Here is a 19,560-nt window from a genome sequence, read left to right as displayed (position 1 = left end):
CGTGCCATGTGTGCACACAGCAGTGTCTGCCTTCTGCCGAAATCCATGTCACACACAAATATTGTGTGCACAGCGCACATATTACTCACACAAGCCTCTTTAGCTGTTGCCTGGCAACTTAAAAGCAATTAAAAGCAAGGAGCACCTGAAACCTGACTGAATATATGATTTTGGGGAAGATGCTCAGTTTACATGACTGTCAAATGACAGCTTGGAGAACCCTGACCCAAATTTTAACGGTTATTTATTTATTTCATCGCACTCTGCTTTTAATGTCGGATTCCCCCGATAAAGTTTTAAGGAGTCAGTTCTCCTTAAGTGGACTAGATTTCTCGAGGGAATATCTCAACCATTTTGGAAGTATCTAATTTGCTATTAGTTACCGTGGTTCATCTGCCTCTCTCTCTCTCTCTCTCTCTCTCTCTCTCTCTCTCTCTCTCTCTCTCTCTCTCTCTCTCTCTCTCTCTCTCTCTCTCTCTCTCTCTCTCTCTCTCTCTCTCTCTCCGGCCTGCCTTCTTTCTCTCTCCAGCTGCATTCAACAGAGGAACTCGGAAAATGATTTAAGTGTTGGCGGGTGGTAATTTATTCATGTTCTGTTGGGAGGTTAATGATTGTGCACCAAGAGCAGTCTAAGAAAAGAGGCAAACGCGAGCTCAAGTTCAGCGGCATTTCCAAGAAACTGCACTTAAATTATGGCCTTTCAACATGTAAATTTCCCTCGGCTGTGAAGCTCCCTGATTTGTTAGCAGTGGCTTTTGATGGAAGCTTGCATCTTGCGTTTTCAGTTCGGGGCCGCGGTGGCACTGTTATTTTGCAAATAGGAGAGGTGAGGGGGAACCAGCCATGAATCTGCATTTGAGTAATACGGTTTCCGGTTAGGATTTTTCATCGCTGCCAAAGTTGTTTTCAGGGAGGGAGAGTTATGTGTGGAAAAATTCATAACTCAAACCCATTACGGCTTGCTTTTAGCATCAAGTAATACTGAGTGAAGTACACTGGTGCTGCACTTGATGATGCATTATCGGCTCTCAAGTGGGGGAATTGTGGGTTTGGCTGTATTCATAGCCGTTTTCAAAATCTGTGGGGCTGTTAATTTGAGAGTAGAAAAAAAAAACATGTCCTGTTTTAAACTCAGGGATTCGTAAAAAAGAAAAAAAAATTGTTTTGCTCAAAAAGTAATTGAAGTTCCAAAACTTCCAATCGTTGCTTTTCTGAGGAACCGAGAGAACCAACTGAACTAAAGACTATATATAATGTGTTAATTTCTTGATATAAGACGGCACAACTGTGAACTCTGATGGAACAGACATCAAAAGAAAAAACGGATCTTCATGGTGATTCTCTCACAAAGTCTTGATTCGACGGCTTCTCTCGTTTTTAACGCACACTTGGTTAACCTATCTGTGTCTCTTATGTCTTGCCCCCCAAAGCCCACACTGTTTGGTTTTCTGTTTTCTGTTTCTGAGTCCTCATATCGTATCACTGTATCTATCTGCTCACACTGACACTTCAAACCATCGGGGTCAGTGACCATGCAGCTCCACTTTGTTCGACAATAATGCCTCCCTGTTTTTTTCCTGTCCTACCCTCTCTTCCCTCGTCTCTCCTTCACTTCTTTTCACTTAATCGTCGGTTCCTTTACACACGTTTTGTTTGATGTTTTATATGGTGTTGATGAGGAAACTGGACACTGCTGTATAAAAGTATCGTAGGTATTGATTATTGTAGTGATTCTCGTACATTGTATTTTCATCTACATAATTCAATATACAATGAGGTCATAGCTTTTAGGCCATATCGATTTGAGACATGGAATATGGCAAACTCCACAACAGTTTTTATTTACAAATGCTTTATTTCCAAAGCTCTAATGCAGTTTCATTAAGAACTACTGGTCCTGGACAGTAGTTGAAATACTACTAATGTGTCTATAGAAGTAATATCATTTGAACATAACTGTAATAGAAACATCTTTCGTGTTCTTTTTGCTTATTATTATTAAATTAAAAGAAGGAAAGGAAAACCAATATCAAATTTATTGCATAAAATAAGTAACTAATCTGAGCTACCAAAATAACACCAACTATTTGCAGTAAGGCAATCCAAACATCCTGCCGAGCATTCACACCTTGGATGGCATACACAAAGGACCAGCAGCATGGTAGTGGCACGAGACGATGGAATATTAATGAAATTCGAGGAGTTGAAGTGAAGACAGGCAGAAAAACTTTTGGTGACACTAAGTGGGCGGGTGTCAAGTTGATCAAGTAGTCTGGACTTTGAGGCGATGGGACTGAGGCGACGACCAATAGGAGCAAATTACATAGTTGATTGATAAAGGACACAAACACAGATTACCCCAAACATTTAGACCAGAGAAACACCCCCCGTGACTTTGGTTCTTACCACCCACCATGCTGATAGCAGCCTTGGAGCGTTGGGGGGAACCCTGATGGAGTGGGGGCGTAATTGTCTAGTGTTGATTACAGCAGTATTAGCTGAGGCATTGTTTGGATAAGCTTCTGCAATGTCTCAGATTTATTTCCACCCAGTGTTGATTTATTTTTTCACCAAAATCTTGTATTTATGATGGGCATTGATGATGAGTCTGACCACTGCACAAAGCCGTGTCCAGAAAGCAATCGCTTGATGGAATAACCTGGTCATTCAGTATATTCTGGTAGTCAGCTGACCTCATTTTTTGGGAACATAATGCTGCTGACCCTACACCTGAGCAACTGCAGCAACCCCAGATCATAGTACTGTCCCCACAGACTGGTACAGTAGACACTAGGCATGATGGATGCATCACTTCATATGACTCTCTTCTTACCCTGATGCCCCATCGCCATGGTTCTCCACTATTCCTCCAGTTTTTAATAATGCGTTGGACAATTCTTAACCCAGTTGTATTAGTTTCTGCTTCAGTCTCCTCATATGTTTTCTCTCCTTGATCCATGTTTTGACCCTTCTCAAACAGACTAACATCTCTTCTCATTGCATCAGTTGGGATTAAATAACTTGTTTCCAGCTTAAAGATATTTGCCCATGTAATAATTATCCAATAGGAGGCTTGTATCTATTTGCTTAGTTAAATTCAGGTGCCTACTTTCTTTTGTCCAGTCAGTGTATAGTTAGTAGGAGCTAATAGCTGGCTGAGACCAATATCACACTTCTTTGACCCATTATTTCACCCCTGGCTTCATTTTTTGCTCAGTCATAGTTCCAACACTAAGAAGTCAGTCACTAGGGTCCATGCAGCTGTCATTTTGAGGTTTTTGATGAAATCTGACCTTTTGACATTGGCCCACAATAGACAAAGGTAATGTAACTCTCTAGTTGTGTTACAGCATCCCCTAAACACCTCCTCTGCTCGACTGTAAGCTTTTCCACAAAAGACAACTTCAGACAACTTGAGACAGGACTGAAGTGTCACAAATAAGTGCATGTTTTTTTGGCCCATTCAGAAAGAATCTTGGGAAGCTGCCACTAACACAGTGTAGACTTGGAAGCTAGCTAGAAAACACACAAAATGCATGTGCGATTCTGCTGGAGCTCTGGTGGTTTTGAGGAGGTTGATGTAATACTAGTGTATTTGAACATGGTTTGGTGAGATGAGGGCTTTCGGGATCATAGCGATGAAAGATGGAGAGCAGAGAAGTGGATTATGATGCACGCGTGGTTTGAAATGTTCCCTCTGTTCTCACACTTTTTCCTGTTCAGAACTTGTGTATATTTGAATCAGTCGGAACCAACATGAATTCAAGCCGCCCGCAGTTAGCTCTAAAGAAATAAAGTATTTTCATCCTCCTTTAAATGCTACAGGGGTTGATCATTTGATAGTGAAAATGTAGAATTTGGGAGCGTCACTGCTCCACTCCATTCATTCCAACAGACAATCTCATATGCCACTGAACAAAATACTTCTCCCCTCTACACTTCAGCACTCTTGGCAAGTCATCGTTCTGTCAAATCTAGCTAGCTAATGAATGAACACGTCAATCATGCATTAAAGGCTATGTCTGGGGAGTAGCAGAATTACATACTATACGTGAACACCCTCCTGCATTGTGACATAGAATTGACAGACCGCTCACAGTCAGCCTTCAGCGTTTGCAAGGGAAGATTTTTTAATAAAGCTAAGAAACACAGCCGTTGTTGAGGACATTTTGAGCAGTTGACGGCGAGGCCACTAACTTAGCCAGTGCCTATGTAAGTGTAAAACAAAAAAGAAAAAGACAGAAGACGTTTTCGGCAGAAGCTCCAGACAGCCCATCTAATGAAGCAGCTGTAGGGAGGATGGAAAGGTCAAGTTATCTGGAGTAAACAGTATAGTTCCTGGGTAATTCTGGTGTTCTCTGGATTTTTTTTTTTTTTTTAAGTGATCTCTGCCTTATCTGTGTGTGTACAATCAATGTACAGTTAATTTATTTTGGCCCAGTTATTCATCTCTTGGAACGCTCTCTCTATGAAACTTGATCATTGTGTCTCTTTTAATTAGATTTTATCACAGTAAAATGAGTCTGTCTGACAGTCGCTGAATCCATCAATTAGGTGCACAGTTAAATGGTTTTCTGTTCACAGAAGTTGACTTCACCTACCGGGAGGTTAGAGTTTCTGGTCAAACATCAACTTCTATGACCCTTAACTTGTGGTCTGACTTCATCATCAGTTAATTAATTATTTTTTTTATATTACCAATTGTGCTTAATATCTATTATTATGTCAGTGATTTGTGGTTTGTGGTGTAGACAGTATAAAGACGGAACTCCTCCTCAAAAGTGAAGCCAAAGGAAGCAGAGCTCCCCCTGGTGACTAGCTGCAGTATATATCGTAAGCTCCACCTTCCTCTTGTTAGTAGATGGGACTTGGGCCAAACTAAAACATAAAAATACATGTAAAATAATTGTTTTTTAGCATGGTTTCTGAATATAATATTGATGGATGTTCATGTTTCGCTCAATTTAGAAACCAGTTTAGAAGGTTTTAAGGTGGCGACACCGATACATGCATGCTAGGTTAATGGGAGGGGAGGGCATGGTTAGATGTGAAACTGCTTGGGCAAGCATCTACAGAACTGAAGACGTGTTAGAAATAGAAAATATTTCAGCTCTAGGAAATTACTGCTCTATGCGTTACTTTGTATGAATAACGCAAAGTTGAAAATTTTGCTTCGCTTGCTCCCCGAACACTTTTGAGTCTTAGTCAGCAGTCATACCTGATGTGATGCATGCAGATAGCATACTGCAGCATACTGTTGGATAATTAATGGAAATGTTATGCATAACTAAAATAACATATATCTTAGTCACAGTTCACTTGGTTTATAGTGAAGATAGTAATACTTTCTGGTTATCATTTCAAGTACAAAGCTACAAACTCTGGAAGTTAACACTGTGGGGTTTGCATATAAAAGTGAGATAAGCACTGCTGCTCAGAGGTCTAAATCAGAACATGTAGCGCTGAGGATTCACAGCACATCCGTATGCCACACGTTGAATTTGTGCATTCTAGACAATATTCATTAGAATGCGCGGCATTGTCTGTCAGATTCTTTTTCCTCAAACCACATTTACTCATTGTTTTTCACGCACCATGCAGCCACACACGCATACTGAGCCCAATTTGTTGTCTTTTAAAAGCTCTGTAACAAAATAAAGTCCTTCGAATATGGCACATGCCGTATTGCTCCACTGAGCCACCGGCTCACGCAGTTGTTGTGACTTTTAATGAATTCTTCCACATTTTCAATCGCAAATATCATTTAAACTAAATGGCATTCGCTGGAGAGAACAGAGGGTCGCAGTAAACGACATGTGCCTGGTAGCGGAGCGAGCGAGTGAGTGGCTGTGGCTAAGGATCAAACACACCAGCTGGGGAGCGTGCTAAAGGTAAGGCTGTCTGAGTAGTTTTAGTAGTTAGTAGTAGGGCTAAACTAATCTCTTGGTTAAAAGTCACACGGTTGCGTGATGTGGCTGCGTGGAGGGGAATCCAGGACACTGGAACTCACTCAGTGCGTTTACATGCACGTGAATCGGACTATGACAGGAGAACTTAAGTGCATGTAAACACGTTACTCCGATCAAAATCGGATGTGCATGCTCCACAACCACTGCGCTGGCGTGTGACCCCAGAACAAAAATGTCCAAGAAAGCCAGTCGTAGAAGAAGAAGAGGAACGGAGCTGCTTGAAGTACCGTCTGAGGGGAACCCGGATCTTACCTGCACCAGAAGTAGTGCGAACATAACGTACGAGATTAAAAAAATCTACTATTATCCGTCTGGTTGTTGTTTGAAATGCCGGTCCGCCGCATTATCAACTCTTGTCCATTATTTCAAGTAATGGGTCAACCGGAAATCGGGCCGTATTAACTTGGTATTAACCCACTGAACAGACACGTATCGCCACCTAGTGTGGAAGAGGAGAACAGTTATTCAATTTGCTTGTGCTGCATGTAAACTGGGACGACTGTAGTCAGAAAGTCGAATTTTGAGCATAGCTCGAAGAAGCTCTGCATGTAAACGCACTAACTATTAAACCTCTTGAGGTGTCGTGGGCCTAACTTAATGAAACATCTGTGAAGGGAGGTGCCCACTACTGCCTCCTGCTGTTGGCTAGACTAGTTAGCTGGTGTCTTCTTGTTGGTTGCTAGTTGGTAGCTGACGGCTAGCCTGCTGGTCGGTTTTTCACTTGGACTGGGCTTCTGAGTGTGTTTTGCATCAGGTCTTGACACGAGGGATTGTAACATCTCATCCTGTGTGTGGGAAATGTTAACACATGAATAGGAAACGTTAACACAGTTCATCAACTGCATGTCAGTCTTAGTAAAATGAAGCAGCTGCCTTGCTTTTAATTTTGTTCTCTTCTCTTTTTGTGCGTCTTCTTACCATCGTGCCATATTGAGTCCTCTGCTCCTTTAAACCTGCCTCCTGCGCCCATTCCCTCCATCTTCATCATATCCACCACTCATTTTTCTTTACTGTTCTGATGCCCTCTGCCCTCAGTTTTGTCTGCGCAGAGAGACCTCCAGACCCTTGGGCATCAACTCTAATAACACCATCTTCCCCGATCACCCCTTGCCCATCCAGCTCTAATATAGGAGACAAGTACAGGCATGGACGTAAGCTACCATTCACCCACTGTATAAATTGGTTAAGTCAGCTGGACCCCATCATAGTGCCCGGAGACATCCCTTGCCATCACCGCTCCACTCTGCAATTAATCTAAAATGGCCAGCGTTAATCAACACAGCCGTTGCCCTGGTTACCGGCCTGACCTGCTTCAGAACACATTGCTTCTGTCAGATGATGTCATCATTGTGAGATCTGAGCACAGTGTAATAATTACTAGTGGGTGGGTCAAACTTGTAGCAATAAGTGAGGGGCTTCTAATGAGATTAAACAGAGCAACATGTCTGATGTAATTATACAAGATCCAAACATGAAGACGTGATAATAAGGCTCAGACAACCCCTTCATGCCACCTGATTTAGCAATTGTAGTCACTAACTGGCTAAACATTGTCAGAATTTTTTTTTCTAACCTCTGTGGCATGAATTATTACTTGAACATAATACAAATGGTTTAATGAGTTTTCATGACATAAAAACTTAGATATAATGCAAATATAAAAACATTAAATGTGTAGTTGGTAAATTGTAAATAGTTTGTGGCATTGTGGAAAGTGCCATTAATTCCATTTTCTCTAATGACATGCTTTCATTTAAAACGAGACAAAGCACCTCTGATTCCACTTATTAAAACCTACATCCTGATTTTTACAGAGAACATTCTCTTCTTCCTACTAAAAACTGAAAAAAAGTTTCAGTCCCTCAGATCATGACCTCTGCAAAAAAGAAAAAGGGTGGCAAAAGAGATTTCATGGATGAGTAAGGTTATTAAAAAATTCTAGTTTCAAAGTAATGCAATTAAATGATAAAAAACATTGATTTTATGTTGCTGCCTTTTATTAAAATTGAGAACAAATAATTGTCGCCAGATTGCAACTCCATCCAGTACTTAAGTATTTTTAGAGCACAGATGTCACCGTCCTTGTCCTACACAGTTCCCATGGCTATAGGTGTGTGTTGTATGTTCAGTGTATCATTCTTTTGCAGTAGGATATTTCTCCTACATCTGGCATTTCACACATTCAAAGACACCTACACACTTCCATATGAAAAAGAAATACATTAATAGAACACTATGCCAGTTTCTTCAGTTCAAATCTGCACTTAGTTTAAAGTATTGTGAAAATATTGTAGCCGTAAAAACTTCTACATTCGAACACCCAAAATGTTGGAAATATGTGTTCGCGCATGACGGAGACTGGCCTTTAAACCAAATCTCCGCACAAATACAAAGTAAAGCCAGCTTGTGGGGGATGAGACGTGAGTGTGACAAACAACTATTTGCATTTCTGAGACTGATACACAAAAAAGAAAACTCTCTGAAATGGGATGATTATTTGTCAGACTACATCGTGTGTACTCTGTGTGTTATGGAGGGCTTCGACAATGACCAGTCAAATCAGATGATGCCATCTGTTTAGAGCAGTATGGACGGTAAAGACATTGGATCAAAACATAACGATTGTTATTCATTTGATAGATAATGTTCAGGATTTGAAAAAAAACTAAAAAAAAAAAAGAACACATCACGGTGCTAAGTCTCTGTTACATAAATTAAGAATACATGCTATTATAAAACTGTCAGAATCCCCACTCTGTAGGATTCGACTCATATTTTTCCATCTTGAAAGCCAACCTAAAAACATTAGCTCCACTAATGTAAATATCCATTGAAACAGAGTGCGGCTGATGAGTCTCCTTGTCTAGCTCGACAGCTCTGGCAGAAAGACAAATTCCCATCATCCATTGTTGAGTTCTCCCATTTACTCTGAATGGCTGTTAGGCCTTTTAACCAGCGGCTGCAATTAACATGTCATTTCTTGGCTGTCAAATGCAGTGTGTGTAACTGTGTGCATGTGCACATACTGGTGTAATAGCTAAACGCTCATTTCGACCACATATGCCACACTGACTGACATGAATAAGAAGCATATCGTTTGCTTCATCTCAGGTTCTTCTCCTCATCATTTCGTACCTTCTGTTCATTTTGACAGCATGCCAGCAGATACATGTATCTTAATCCCCTCCTTTTCTTTGTCACATACAACGCGGTAATTATCAGTGAAGAAATGTGGTGTACGTAGCATGTGTTGTTGCCTCTGTATCATGTAGTTCACCGAGTGACAAAAGTTGAGAAGGAAATGGTTTTACTATCAGGTAAAAGCTAATTGCACAATTTCATCCAGTTAGCTGGTTTTGTCTGTAGCATCGATAGCGTCAACGTTCATCCTTACGCTCCACATAGTAGGTATCTTTTGCTCAACATCAATGCTCCATACACAGTAGAGCCCGACCGATATGGATTTTCTTGGAACCTATTCTGATATTGAGGCATAAAAAAATTCTGATAACTGATACACCTACAGTTTGGATTTTTTTTTACATTTTTCAATTTAAAAAAAAAAAAAGTAATAAAAATAAAATAATGAAATACCTGCTTTGATGGCTTAAATAGAGTTTCAAGCACTTGTTACAAAGATATTTTGAAGGGAGAACATTTGACTATTTTCAAATACTTTTATTATCAGAACTTGTGAAGAACAAGCAGCACATGAACAGTGTGAACATAAAATAAATCAAAAACATGATAAATATTAACTTTGACCAGAAACTCTTTTTTCCTCTTCACCACCATAAGTTAAAAGGGGTCCTTGTGGACTGCTGAAAATAAATTTAGCCCACAACGGTTTATGCACAGCGGTGGCTACGCTTTATGCTAATTAACTGAGGTACTATAATGCTACTGCTACCTCACTTTCCTTTTAGCTTGCGAACGCATCAGTCAAGTGTGACAGACACAACGAGGTACGTCATGAGAAATGGGAAACTTCTTGAGTTATTGTTCATGTTAAAAACTAGGCAAATCATGTCATGTGCTGGTGAAACAGATGCGCTGTCGGTTATTCAGAAGTGCTCCACTCTGCCGTGGGCTGTTACTGTGGAGCGCGACGAGTTGGAATATCCTCTATTGAAAGAGCAACATAAGGACATCGTTTCTAAGAAGAAACCCATATTACCTGCATTTTATTAGTGAAAAGTGTTGACATCACCATCATAGTCCAATCCTAAAATGTATATGGTAATATCATACACCGATCAGGCATAAGATTATGACCACCTTCCTAATATTAAGTTGATCCCCGCGTTTGCTACCGAGTCCATGCCCTGACCAGTCGAGGCATGGACTCCACTAGACCCCTGAAGGTGTGCTGTGCTATCTAGCACCAATATGTTAGCAGCGGATCACTGATGGGCTCCTCAAACCATTCCTGAACCATATTTGCTTAGTGTCAGGGTGTAGTATCCTGCTAGGAGAAGCCACAACCATCAGTCCACATGCATCAATGGGCCTTGGCCGTCCAGGGCCCTTTTCCCAGGTCACCACTGTTCCTTCCTTGGACCACTCTTGATAGATACTGACCAGAAACATCCCACAAGAACTGCCGTTTTGAAGATGCTCTGACCCAGTCTTCTAGCCAGGCTATTTTCCCTGCTTCTAACACATCAACTTGACAAGTCACTTACTGCCTATAATATGCCGCCCACTAACGGGTCCCACGGTGAAGAGATAATCAGTGTATATAATGTATATTTCTCCTAAAGTGTCAAATGCCTCTGAGGGGGTGAAAGCCTGGTTTGGTAAGTAAATGCTATCTATGACCGCGGCCAGCGTTCTTTTTATAAAGCAATCTCCTACCTGTTTGTTTGCAAAGTGCTTTACAGTCAAAGTGCCACATCTATCCACTCGCTTGCATAAGAGCACACACACTTCCACACGGCCTGGGAGCGACTGGGAGTTTTAATATCTTGCTGAAGGAATGTGGTCCATGTATTGGGGAGCTAACTGCTAACCTCCAGTTCATGATCCACTGTCTCTACTGAGCCTGGGTAATAATAAAGTATTATTGTAGGATATATTTTGCCTGAACCACAGGTATTTTGAGAACACTTATTGTGTAACACAGCAATAATAAGCAGAAAAAATATGTTTAGAAACGAGGGGAGGATTTCTTCTATAATCAGGGTTTAAACCACTATTGCCCGGCATAATTTTCAGATTATGTTTTGTGCCTGTCTGACTAGTTGGGTCCATGTACACATGAGAAATGTTCTCCAGACTCACCACCTTGTGCATTGTGCTTTTAGTGATTTCTTTCTCTTTTTTTTTTTATTGCAAACAAAGCGGCAGGGGTTGTTTTCCAGATGAATGTTCCTCTTATTCTTTCCCACATACCAAGCGTTGCAGCTTCCTACTGGTTGTGTTGCGTCATTTCCCCTTTAGATCTGTACCTCAGAGTCAGAATTCATGCTGCAGGGCATCTTCACTCTCATACACTTTCCTTTTATACCGTTATCATGGAGTTCCATAGCACTGCGAATGGTACAAACCTGCACAGAGGGACTTTAAGTGAAGCAAAGCATAGCAACTACTGCAACAAAATATATGCCTAGAATAAAGTGTCTGGAAATGTTTAGTCATCCAGGTCGTGGTATATCTAAAACAACACTGTGTTGTTGTTTTAAGACTTTTTCTGTTCTAAATGATTGATGGGGAGATATGGTGCATTTATTAGGAACATCTGTGGGCATTTTCCACATGAAACTCACATGACGAGGGTCTGTTAGCAAACCAGTACTTAGCTGCATTTAGAGAACGTTGTTCAGTTTAACCTGGTTCTTCTTTGTCATGATTAGTGGTTTCCTAACAGCCAGAAACTCTCCAGACTCCAGGTGCAAATGGGGTTGCTGTCTACTTCCCCCGTTCAAAAGAGGTTTTCCAATTACTCATAAATGACTCCTGTACTCTTTCAAAACATTTGGCATCAGTACAGACAGGTCCAGTCACCTTTGCTTTAGTTTTGCGTTACACTTAAACTCACGTCTTTTCTACTTCTGATTTCTTTACATCACTAATCCTAATATTCTAATTCCAAAAGTCACTTTCGAAGGTTTATTCAACAGTAACTTTAAACTCTGCGTCTGTTACATCTTTGACGTACTATACAGACAAATGCCTTAACGCTAAACTATTCATATTAAATGAAGACATTCAAAGGCAGAATGAACTAGGAAAGTATCGTCCTTGAAGGGAAAAAAGTTGCTTTTATTTAGTTTTACTAATTCCATGCCAAACTAATTAAATCTGTCCTAATGAAAAACTGATTAAAATCTCAGTGTGGCAACCATTGAGCAATTGTATTTCAGCTGTCTGCCAGCCACGCACATAATTGGGAAAAAAGTGTGATAACTGTAAATGGCTGTAATTAAATTAGGTGTCTATAACGAGTGACACCATTACATCTCTTTTGTCACATAAGCAGATGGTTTGATTGTCATATTGCCCACCTTGTTTTTCTTTTTCTTTCTTTCTTTTTTTTTTTTTGCAGAGGAATTTCTCAGTTATTTATCGTGCAAAATGTAATACTGTCAGAAAAGTGTTTTGTTAATGTATATTATGTACTACAGAAGAGAACCTTTGTGGGAGTCAGCTCGGACACATTTAATGTGCAATTAGCACCGCAATTGCATCCCTCGATACCATCGCCTCGGCGCTTCAGAAAATTCACTGACCTTACATGGGTCATTAATATATGTGTACACTTTATCGCTCCATGCTCACATGTCCCAAATGTTATGTGTTAGGTTCAGTCTGCGGGACTCAGGGTTTATCTGTTAATTACACGAACAGGAACAAAACCGCTAACCACAAAAATGTTACCTTGATGTTTCACATGCGTTACTAAAGGTCGTGGGCTTTGACAATTATGGTTTTTCCTCCAGGCAGTATAGCAGGTCAATGCACTTATCTCCTGCTGGGCTATGATCATGTCTTGGCATAAAGTGGCCTATACTGGGCTTGTGGAGAAGGGCTACATGCGTCAGAGCCATTACACCCACGCATACTCTCTTGCGCACGTGCACACACACACAGACAGAAAAACTTAAAATATTTCTAGGTAATGATGATAATACCGCATAGTATGTTTAATACTATACTTTTATTTTACAAAAGTCATCCTGATCCTGCAAAAAGTCGGGACGTGTTGTAATTCATGAATTTTTCTTTCCAAATTGGTGTCAAACCTGAAGTTTACATGTGAATGACCAAGGTGCGGTCTAAAGCTGAACTATGTAGAAATTATGTTTTTGTTTTTTAAATTTAAAAAAGAAAAGAAAAAAACTATCCCGTGTACAATGGGTATCCATTATCAGCTTGCGAATGGAGGATTTATGTCAACCATTTCTGACTCTTAATGTGGGGACTGGGAAACAATTGGCTGCAAAGTGAGTGAAGACAGTTTCCCCAGTGACCATGCTGCATGCACAGTCTGGACCATCAGTCGACATTTAAAAAAGAAAAAAAAAAAGAAAAGACTCTCCCATTTGCTTATCTTCAGCAGGCAGCAGGTCTGCCATTCACTGAACAGTTGCTGTTGCCCACCCTCATTTAATGACATTTGTTATTTCAATTCCACTCCAAACAGTTTCCTCTTCAAGTTTAGCAGTGGAAGAGGCAAAGAGCAGGGAACAATCTCTGCCTTTTACATTAGGATATTGACTTTCTGTTTGCTCAGTCTGTGGCAGGGATCCTCTGTTCTCACTCTGTTTCCCGAAGGTTTGTTTTTCTCTCTCTCCCTTCTCTGTTTAGCATTAAGCAAAACTGGGCTGTCAGAAGGTTAACTTGTTCCATTTCTGCACGGTCGGAAATCCTTTCAAAATGTCACAAATACATTCGCTCATACATTGCTACACACTTTGCTCTACATTTGCATCAGCGTTATTCTAAAGAAAGACTGGTGACAAGTAAGCATGATCAATGCAAAGTAGAAACGGATGCACATGATCTAGATTTCCACTTACTTACAGTGTTAAATACCTACAATTAAGAGACATAGTATTAAAATCTGATTTGCTTAAATGTAGTCGGAGTGATTTTGTGATGAATTCCAGCTAAACTATCTATATCACCTAATTCCCCTCTAACGTTTAATCGTGCACAGTGTGGGTTTCCTAGGAACTGTGCTTTGCTTACATGTGGGTTTTGGGATACTCTTTGGATTTCTGGATTAGCTTTGACATTAGTGGGTGTTTAACGCTTTGGCTGTGGATTAAATTGTTTCCTCATTCAAATCGTACATTAATATGAAATATGTAGCTTTGCCCTGATAGAAGTGGCATTAAGAGCTTAGTAAATTTGCTCAGAAAAGACCAAATTAATGACCACGGCTGAGACTCAGACTGGCTTCCCCCTTTTTTTTTTCCATTTACATTACATTAAAGGGATTTCACTAGAATGTGATCAAATAAGATAAATGACAAATAAGCTCTCCTCTATGATGTCCATTTTTTATGTTTTGATAATGGTCACATGTTTTGTTTTAATGCAGCACACAATTCGAGTATTGCGGTCGCGTCTTTCCTTCCTCTTCGCAACTTCCAGTCCAACAAAAACTGTGTTGCTCCAGATATCAAATCTCCCTCCAAGCATTTCCTGATATAAATGATCAAGTTGTGATTCAACTGACTGACTTTCGGTATTTAAATGAGGTTGGGATCATTAAAAATGAATGACAACAATATCAGACAGGGCTTAAACAAATAAAAATCAAAGGTTGACGAGCATCGATAGAAAGCGACGTCTTAGAGAAAGCCTTTAAAGAGTCGATGCTAATAATTAATTAATTGACTTGATTATGATAAATCCTGTATAGAAAACTTAAAGTCTGCAGTTACAGCATGTCTTGCATAAATAATCACTGAAATACGTATTGTTAGTGTTTTAAACAAGAGAGTTGTCGGTACGAGCCTCCATGGCGGCTAGGAGTTCCCCTACTCCCTTTTCACCAAGGAAGTCGAGGTTGTGACAAATCTCAAGACGATTCCTTGGACTGTCAACTGCCAAAGAAAAAAAATAAAACAATTCTCATCAACATCGACAGTTTGTCGGAGTCATAATTAAGAATAATGAGAACAATCTTGTAATTGCCAATAGAGGGAAAAAAACAAAATAAAAATAGTTATTATACGTTGGGTCTGATCTGTCGGATCCAAAGATGAACGAAAACTGAAGCCTCAGTATAGAAGTGAAGCTCACATTGAAAATGGTCCGGTCTGAAACGGTGTGTCTGAGCACTGTGTAATCAAATACACTATTGTATGCTGGTATATTAAAAATTCATATCATAATGGAAAAAAATACCGGTGTTCAGTACAAACTGGTATACCGCCCAGCCCTAGTATGCAGTAATGTCAGGGTATGTCTCCATAGTGGCTTTTTGCCTCATGGTTCTTTAACGCTTTGCAGGTTGAACCAGCTCTGAACCATCACCCCGTTCACCCTGGTAGAAAGCAGAAATGTCAGGCTATACCAATGCAGACTGCTGCTCTGAGCTAAATGCTAATATCAGCAAGCTAACATGCCCACACTGGGCACTGGGCGCACTGGGCGCAAGCCAAGTGCACACTTTTGTGGCCACATGTGCCCGGCACAGCTGTGGTATATGGTGGGATTGGAAGAGAATTTATTATTATGCATAAGAGGTAGACATGTTGGAGGTCAGCCACGCCAGCATTCTCTTCATACATCCCATTTTAACGAAGGGCTTTCCCTGCGAGGACACGGAGAGTTTAGGTGTTTTATAAGAAAGAAATACTGAAATGTTGGTAAAACAATCATGAACCTGGTAATGAGCCACATACAATTTTTCTTTTTCTTTTTTCTCCTGGAGGACAGCTAACATCCAACCTGAACACTCCCTACCACAGCAACGTGTCCACACCTTTTGTAATTTAATAGCAGTAGAGACTGGAGCACAGCCACAAATGTGGTCTTGAGGGAGTCATTAGCAAACAGAAATGTTTTCACTGATCTATGATTTTTCATGGGACTACATGAAGTGTGTTAGTGAGTCAGTATCCCTGTTGGCTCACAGTAGACACTCTACAGCGATTAATCAAAATGACGAGTTTGATATGCACACCACGGAGGTTTCTGTGTTGTTGTTTTTTTATGTTTTTTTTTTTTTTTTTTTTTTTTTTGCAAAAGACCGGTATTTGTTTCATAAAACGTGAGCAGCAACTTTGCTGTGTGTAACTGGTTAGACTGAGCTCAACAACACTCTTGCTGGAGGCTGCACATGGATCAGATACCTGCTGCTTTCAAATGACTAAAAAACAGAGAGTGAGCAGACTAAAGGAAAGGTCTTCAGTACCTGCTGCTTAAGTGTTATGGATTAAAGAGCTGATAAGAATCACTCAATAATCTTTAGTCCATCTGGCATTAATTCAGTAAAGGAAATAACACTTTCTAAGTCTGCAAATGGAGAGACAGACGAAAGATTAATAAAGGTCTTATCCGGTTTGCGTGAGTGTACATTTCCTACATGATGAAATATTTTGGACCAAATGTACAGCCGGCCGTTCATCTGCTCCGGGCTGGCAAGTAGCAGACTCCACAGAACACACTCAGCCATGCAACCAAGTTTGCAGCGCGCAGCAGGATTTGCATCACACCACAATCTACTGCACTATAGGACACATGGCAAGTCACCAAGAGAGCAAACCAATGGAGTCAAACCGCTGACCTTGGATCAGCGGAAAAAAATCAACTACTGGCCTGCAATGTCTACCATGTGTTAGTGTTAGCGGGGCTTATCAGCAAGCTAAAATAAACTAAATACTGATAATAAGTTAACACAATGGAAGTTCAACCAGTGCTGGAAAATTGAGACTTTGACCTGACGAGGGCACAAGATGCCAAGTTTACATTTGTCAAAAAAAAACAAAAAAAAGGTACAAACTGTGTGAATTAGCGTTATGAAAATTGAATTAAATTTTGTTTTGTTTTGTTGTAAACTAATTCAACTCCATGGGGCTCAGATGACGTAAATGACTTTGTCATTGCCTGCCCAAATGATTTGATTGACCCAGCAGACCTACTGTATCTGTCTTCCATAAACTATACATGATACACCAAGGACGCATCAAGGATCCAAACTGATTTGAAGTGGTAAGTTAGAGATACACCAATCAGGCATAACATTATGACCACAATCCTAATACTGTGTAAGTCTCCCTTGTGCCTCCAAAACAGTTGTGACTCATCAGAGAATGGACATGGACCTTCTGAGGATGTCCTGTCCAGAATGTTGTTAGTCAGGGGGCTTTGAGTCCTGTGGGTTAAGAGGTGGGGCTTGTGATCTAGTGAATTTAGAGGCCAGGTCAACACCTGGTGCTGTTCATTGACCTAAACTGTGTGTGTGCCTGTATCAGGCTGCATCCTGCTGGAGATGGCTGCTGCCATCAAGCAGTATCACTAGGTGCGTTTACGTGCATGTGAATAAAACGATTTACTGTCTTAATCGGACTATGACAGGAGAACTTAAGTGCACGTAAACACGTTACTCTGATTAAAATCGTAGTTCTCATTATCCGATTGAGACGCCCAGATAATGCGATTGGAATTCAATTTTCTCCGGCATGTATACGGTGAAATGCAGTTTTCAGTCGGATAATGCGTGTGCGCATGCTCCACGACAACTGTGCTGGCGTGTGACCCCGGAACAAAAATGTCCAAGAAAGCCGATCACAGAAGAAGAAGCTAAATGGAGCCGCTAGAAGAATTATTTGAAGGATATCGCGCATCTTATCTGCACCAAAAGTAGCACGAACATATCGTACGAGATTGAAAAAAAAAAAAAAAGTACTATTGTCCCTATGGTTGTTGTTTGAAATGCCGGTCTGCCACATGAACGACTCTTGTTTATTATATGACGTAATTGATAAAACGGGGAACGGGCCGTATTAACGTGGTATTAACCTGCTGAAAAGATACATATCGCCACCTAGTGTGGAGGAGGAGGACATGTTCACGTGAGTTATTCGATTTTCTCTGTTGCATGGAAACTGGGACAAGGACTGTAGTCAGAAAGTTAAATTTCAAGCATAGCTCGATTAAGCTGTCTCTGTAAATGACTGATTGCTATGAGGTGGGGGTGTCAGGTCTGGTCTAGGTGGGTGGTACATGTCTGAGTAACATCTGCATGAATGCCAGGTCCAAACGTTTCCCAGCAGAATGCTGAATTGTCACAAGATGCTCAATGTTATTTACTTCTCCCATCTGTGGTTTTAATGTTGTGGCTGATCACTGTATGTCTAATTGAATCCGTCAAGATTTAAAAAAGCTCAAAATTTAAAGAATAAGTAACACCCAAACTAACAAAATTTCTTTGTGAATCGTCTCAGTAACTTTTTGTAACATACGGAGAGACAGATGGATCCATGGACAGACTGATGGATTGCTGATAGGGTCTTTGCACCATTTGCCATGGTTATCTCACATGTAACAGCCAAAAATGAAGTCCACTGTTTACATACACATACAGTACTGAGAACACATTGTCACGGACAAACAGACTCTAAAGGGTTCGGATTTCCAGCAGAGGAGACTCAAGAAGCAAATCACAGCCTGATGCTTGCAATTATTCAGAAACGGAGAGCATTTATAGAGTTAGACTCCTTTGTGAATCAGTTTCACTCAGTTATCAGTGACATTCTTTGGCCACGCCTCTTCTTTTGTTCAGTTTTATGCTGGAGAAAAAAAAAATAAAAATCTTCACCAGACCTGTAATGTAGTGCATGGCATGAATATGAAAGCTGGAAGAAGACAATTCATTTCTCTGCTTTGACTTTGAGCGTGTAGACTTGAATTGATTGGTTTCAGGAAAATCAATAAAAGCCTGTTGTGTACAGGTGTGTCTTGTTGTTTTCGTTGCACTGTGCTGAAACGGAGAGCTAAACGGGTGTTATCTGAATAGAAATGTGGAAAATATTTTCTTTTAATCCACTCAGCGTTTTCTTTTTCCCGTCGAGTTTTTTGTTCTCCGGCCCTTGGCATCAGAAAAAAAATAAAAAGTGATCAATACGAGCCAGGGAATGTTATACTTAGTCTTTGTGGCAAATTTTGAGATAGGCGTCGAGTTGAGCACTCGCTACACCTACACCTTGGCTGTCTGTACTCCTTTCATATACCCCTGCACACAGGAGATATGTGCCATTTTGCTTTTTTTTTTTTTTTTTTCCAAAAGGGAGCCAAGTCAAAAAAGGCATGCCAAACTGGCATCACACAGTTGTATTAAGAACTCTTTCATGTAAGAACTGCACACAAACGGGGCCTCTGAAACAAGTTAACAGGTTTGTCTTGGTAGAAGAAGAAAGCGAGGAGAGAGATTTTGGTACATGCATTCGCACTGAGGCTGTGGACTCCTCCACCTCCGCTTCACGTGTGAGAAAACATCTAATCTCACTGTCCGCGCGCTCTTGTCATTGACATATATTATTAAGCACATTAATTCTGATCCATGCTTCAACTCCATTTTAATCGTATTTATGACTTTGACCTGTGTACACAGACTCCACTAATTATCTGTAAA

This window comes from Mugil cephalus, chromosome 2 (genome assembly GCF_022458985.1).
Source record: "Mugil cephalus isolate CIBA_MC_2020 chromosome 2, CIBA_Mcephalus_1.1, whole genome shotgun sequence".
Taxonomy (NCBI): Eukaryota; Metazoa; Chordata; class Actinopteri; order Mugiliformes; family Mugilidae; genus Mugil; species Mugil cephalus.
This window is presented reverse-complemented; position numbering follows the sequence as displayed.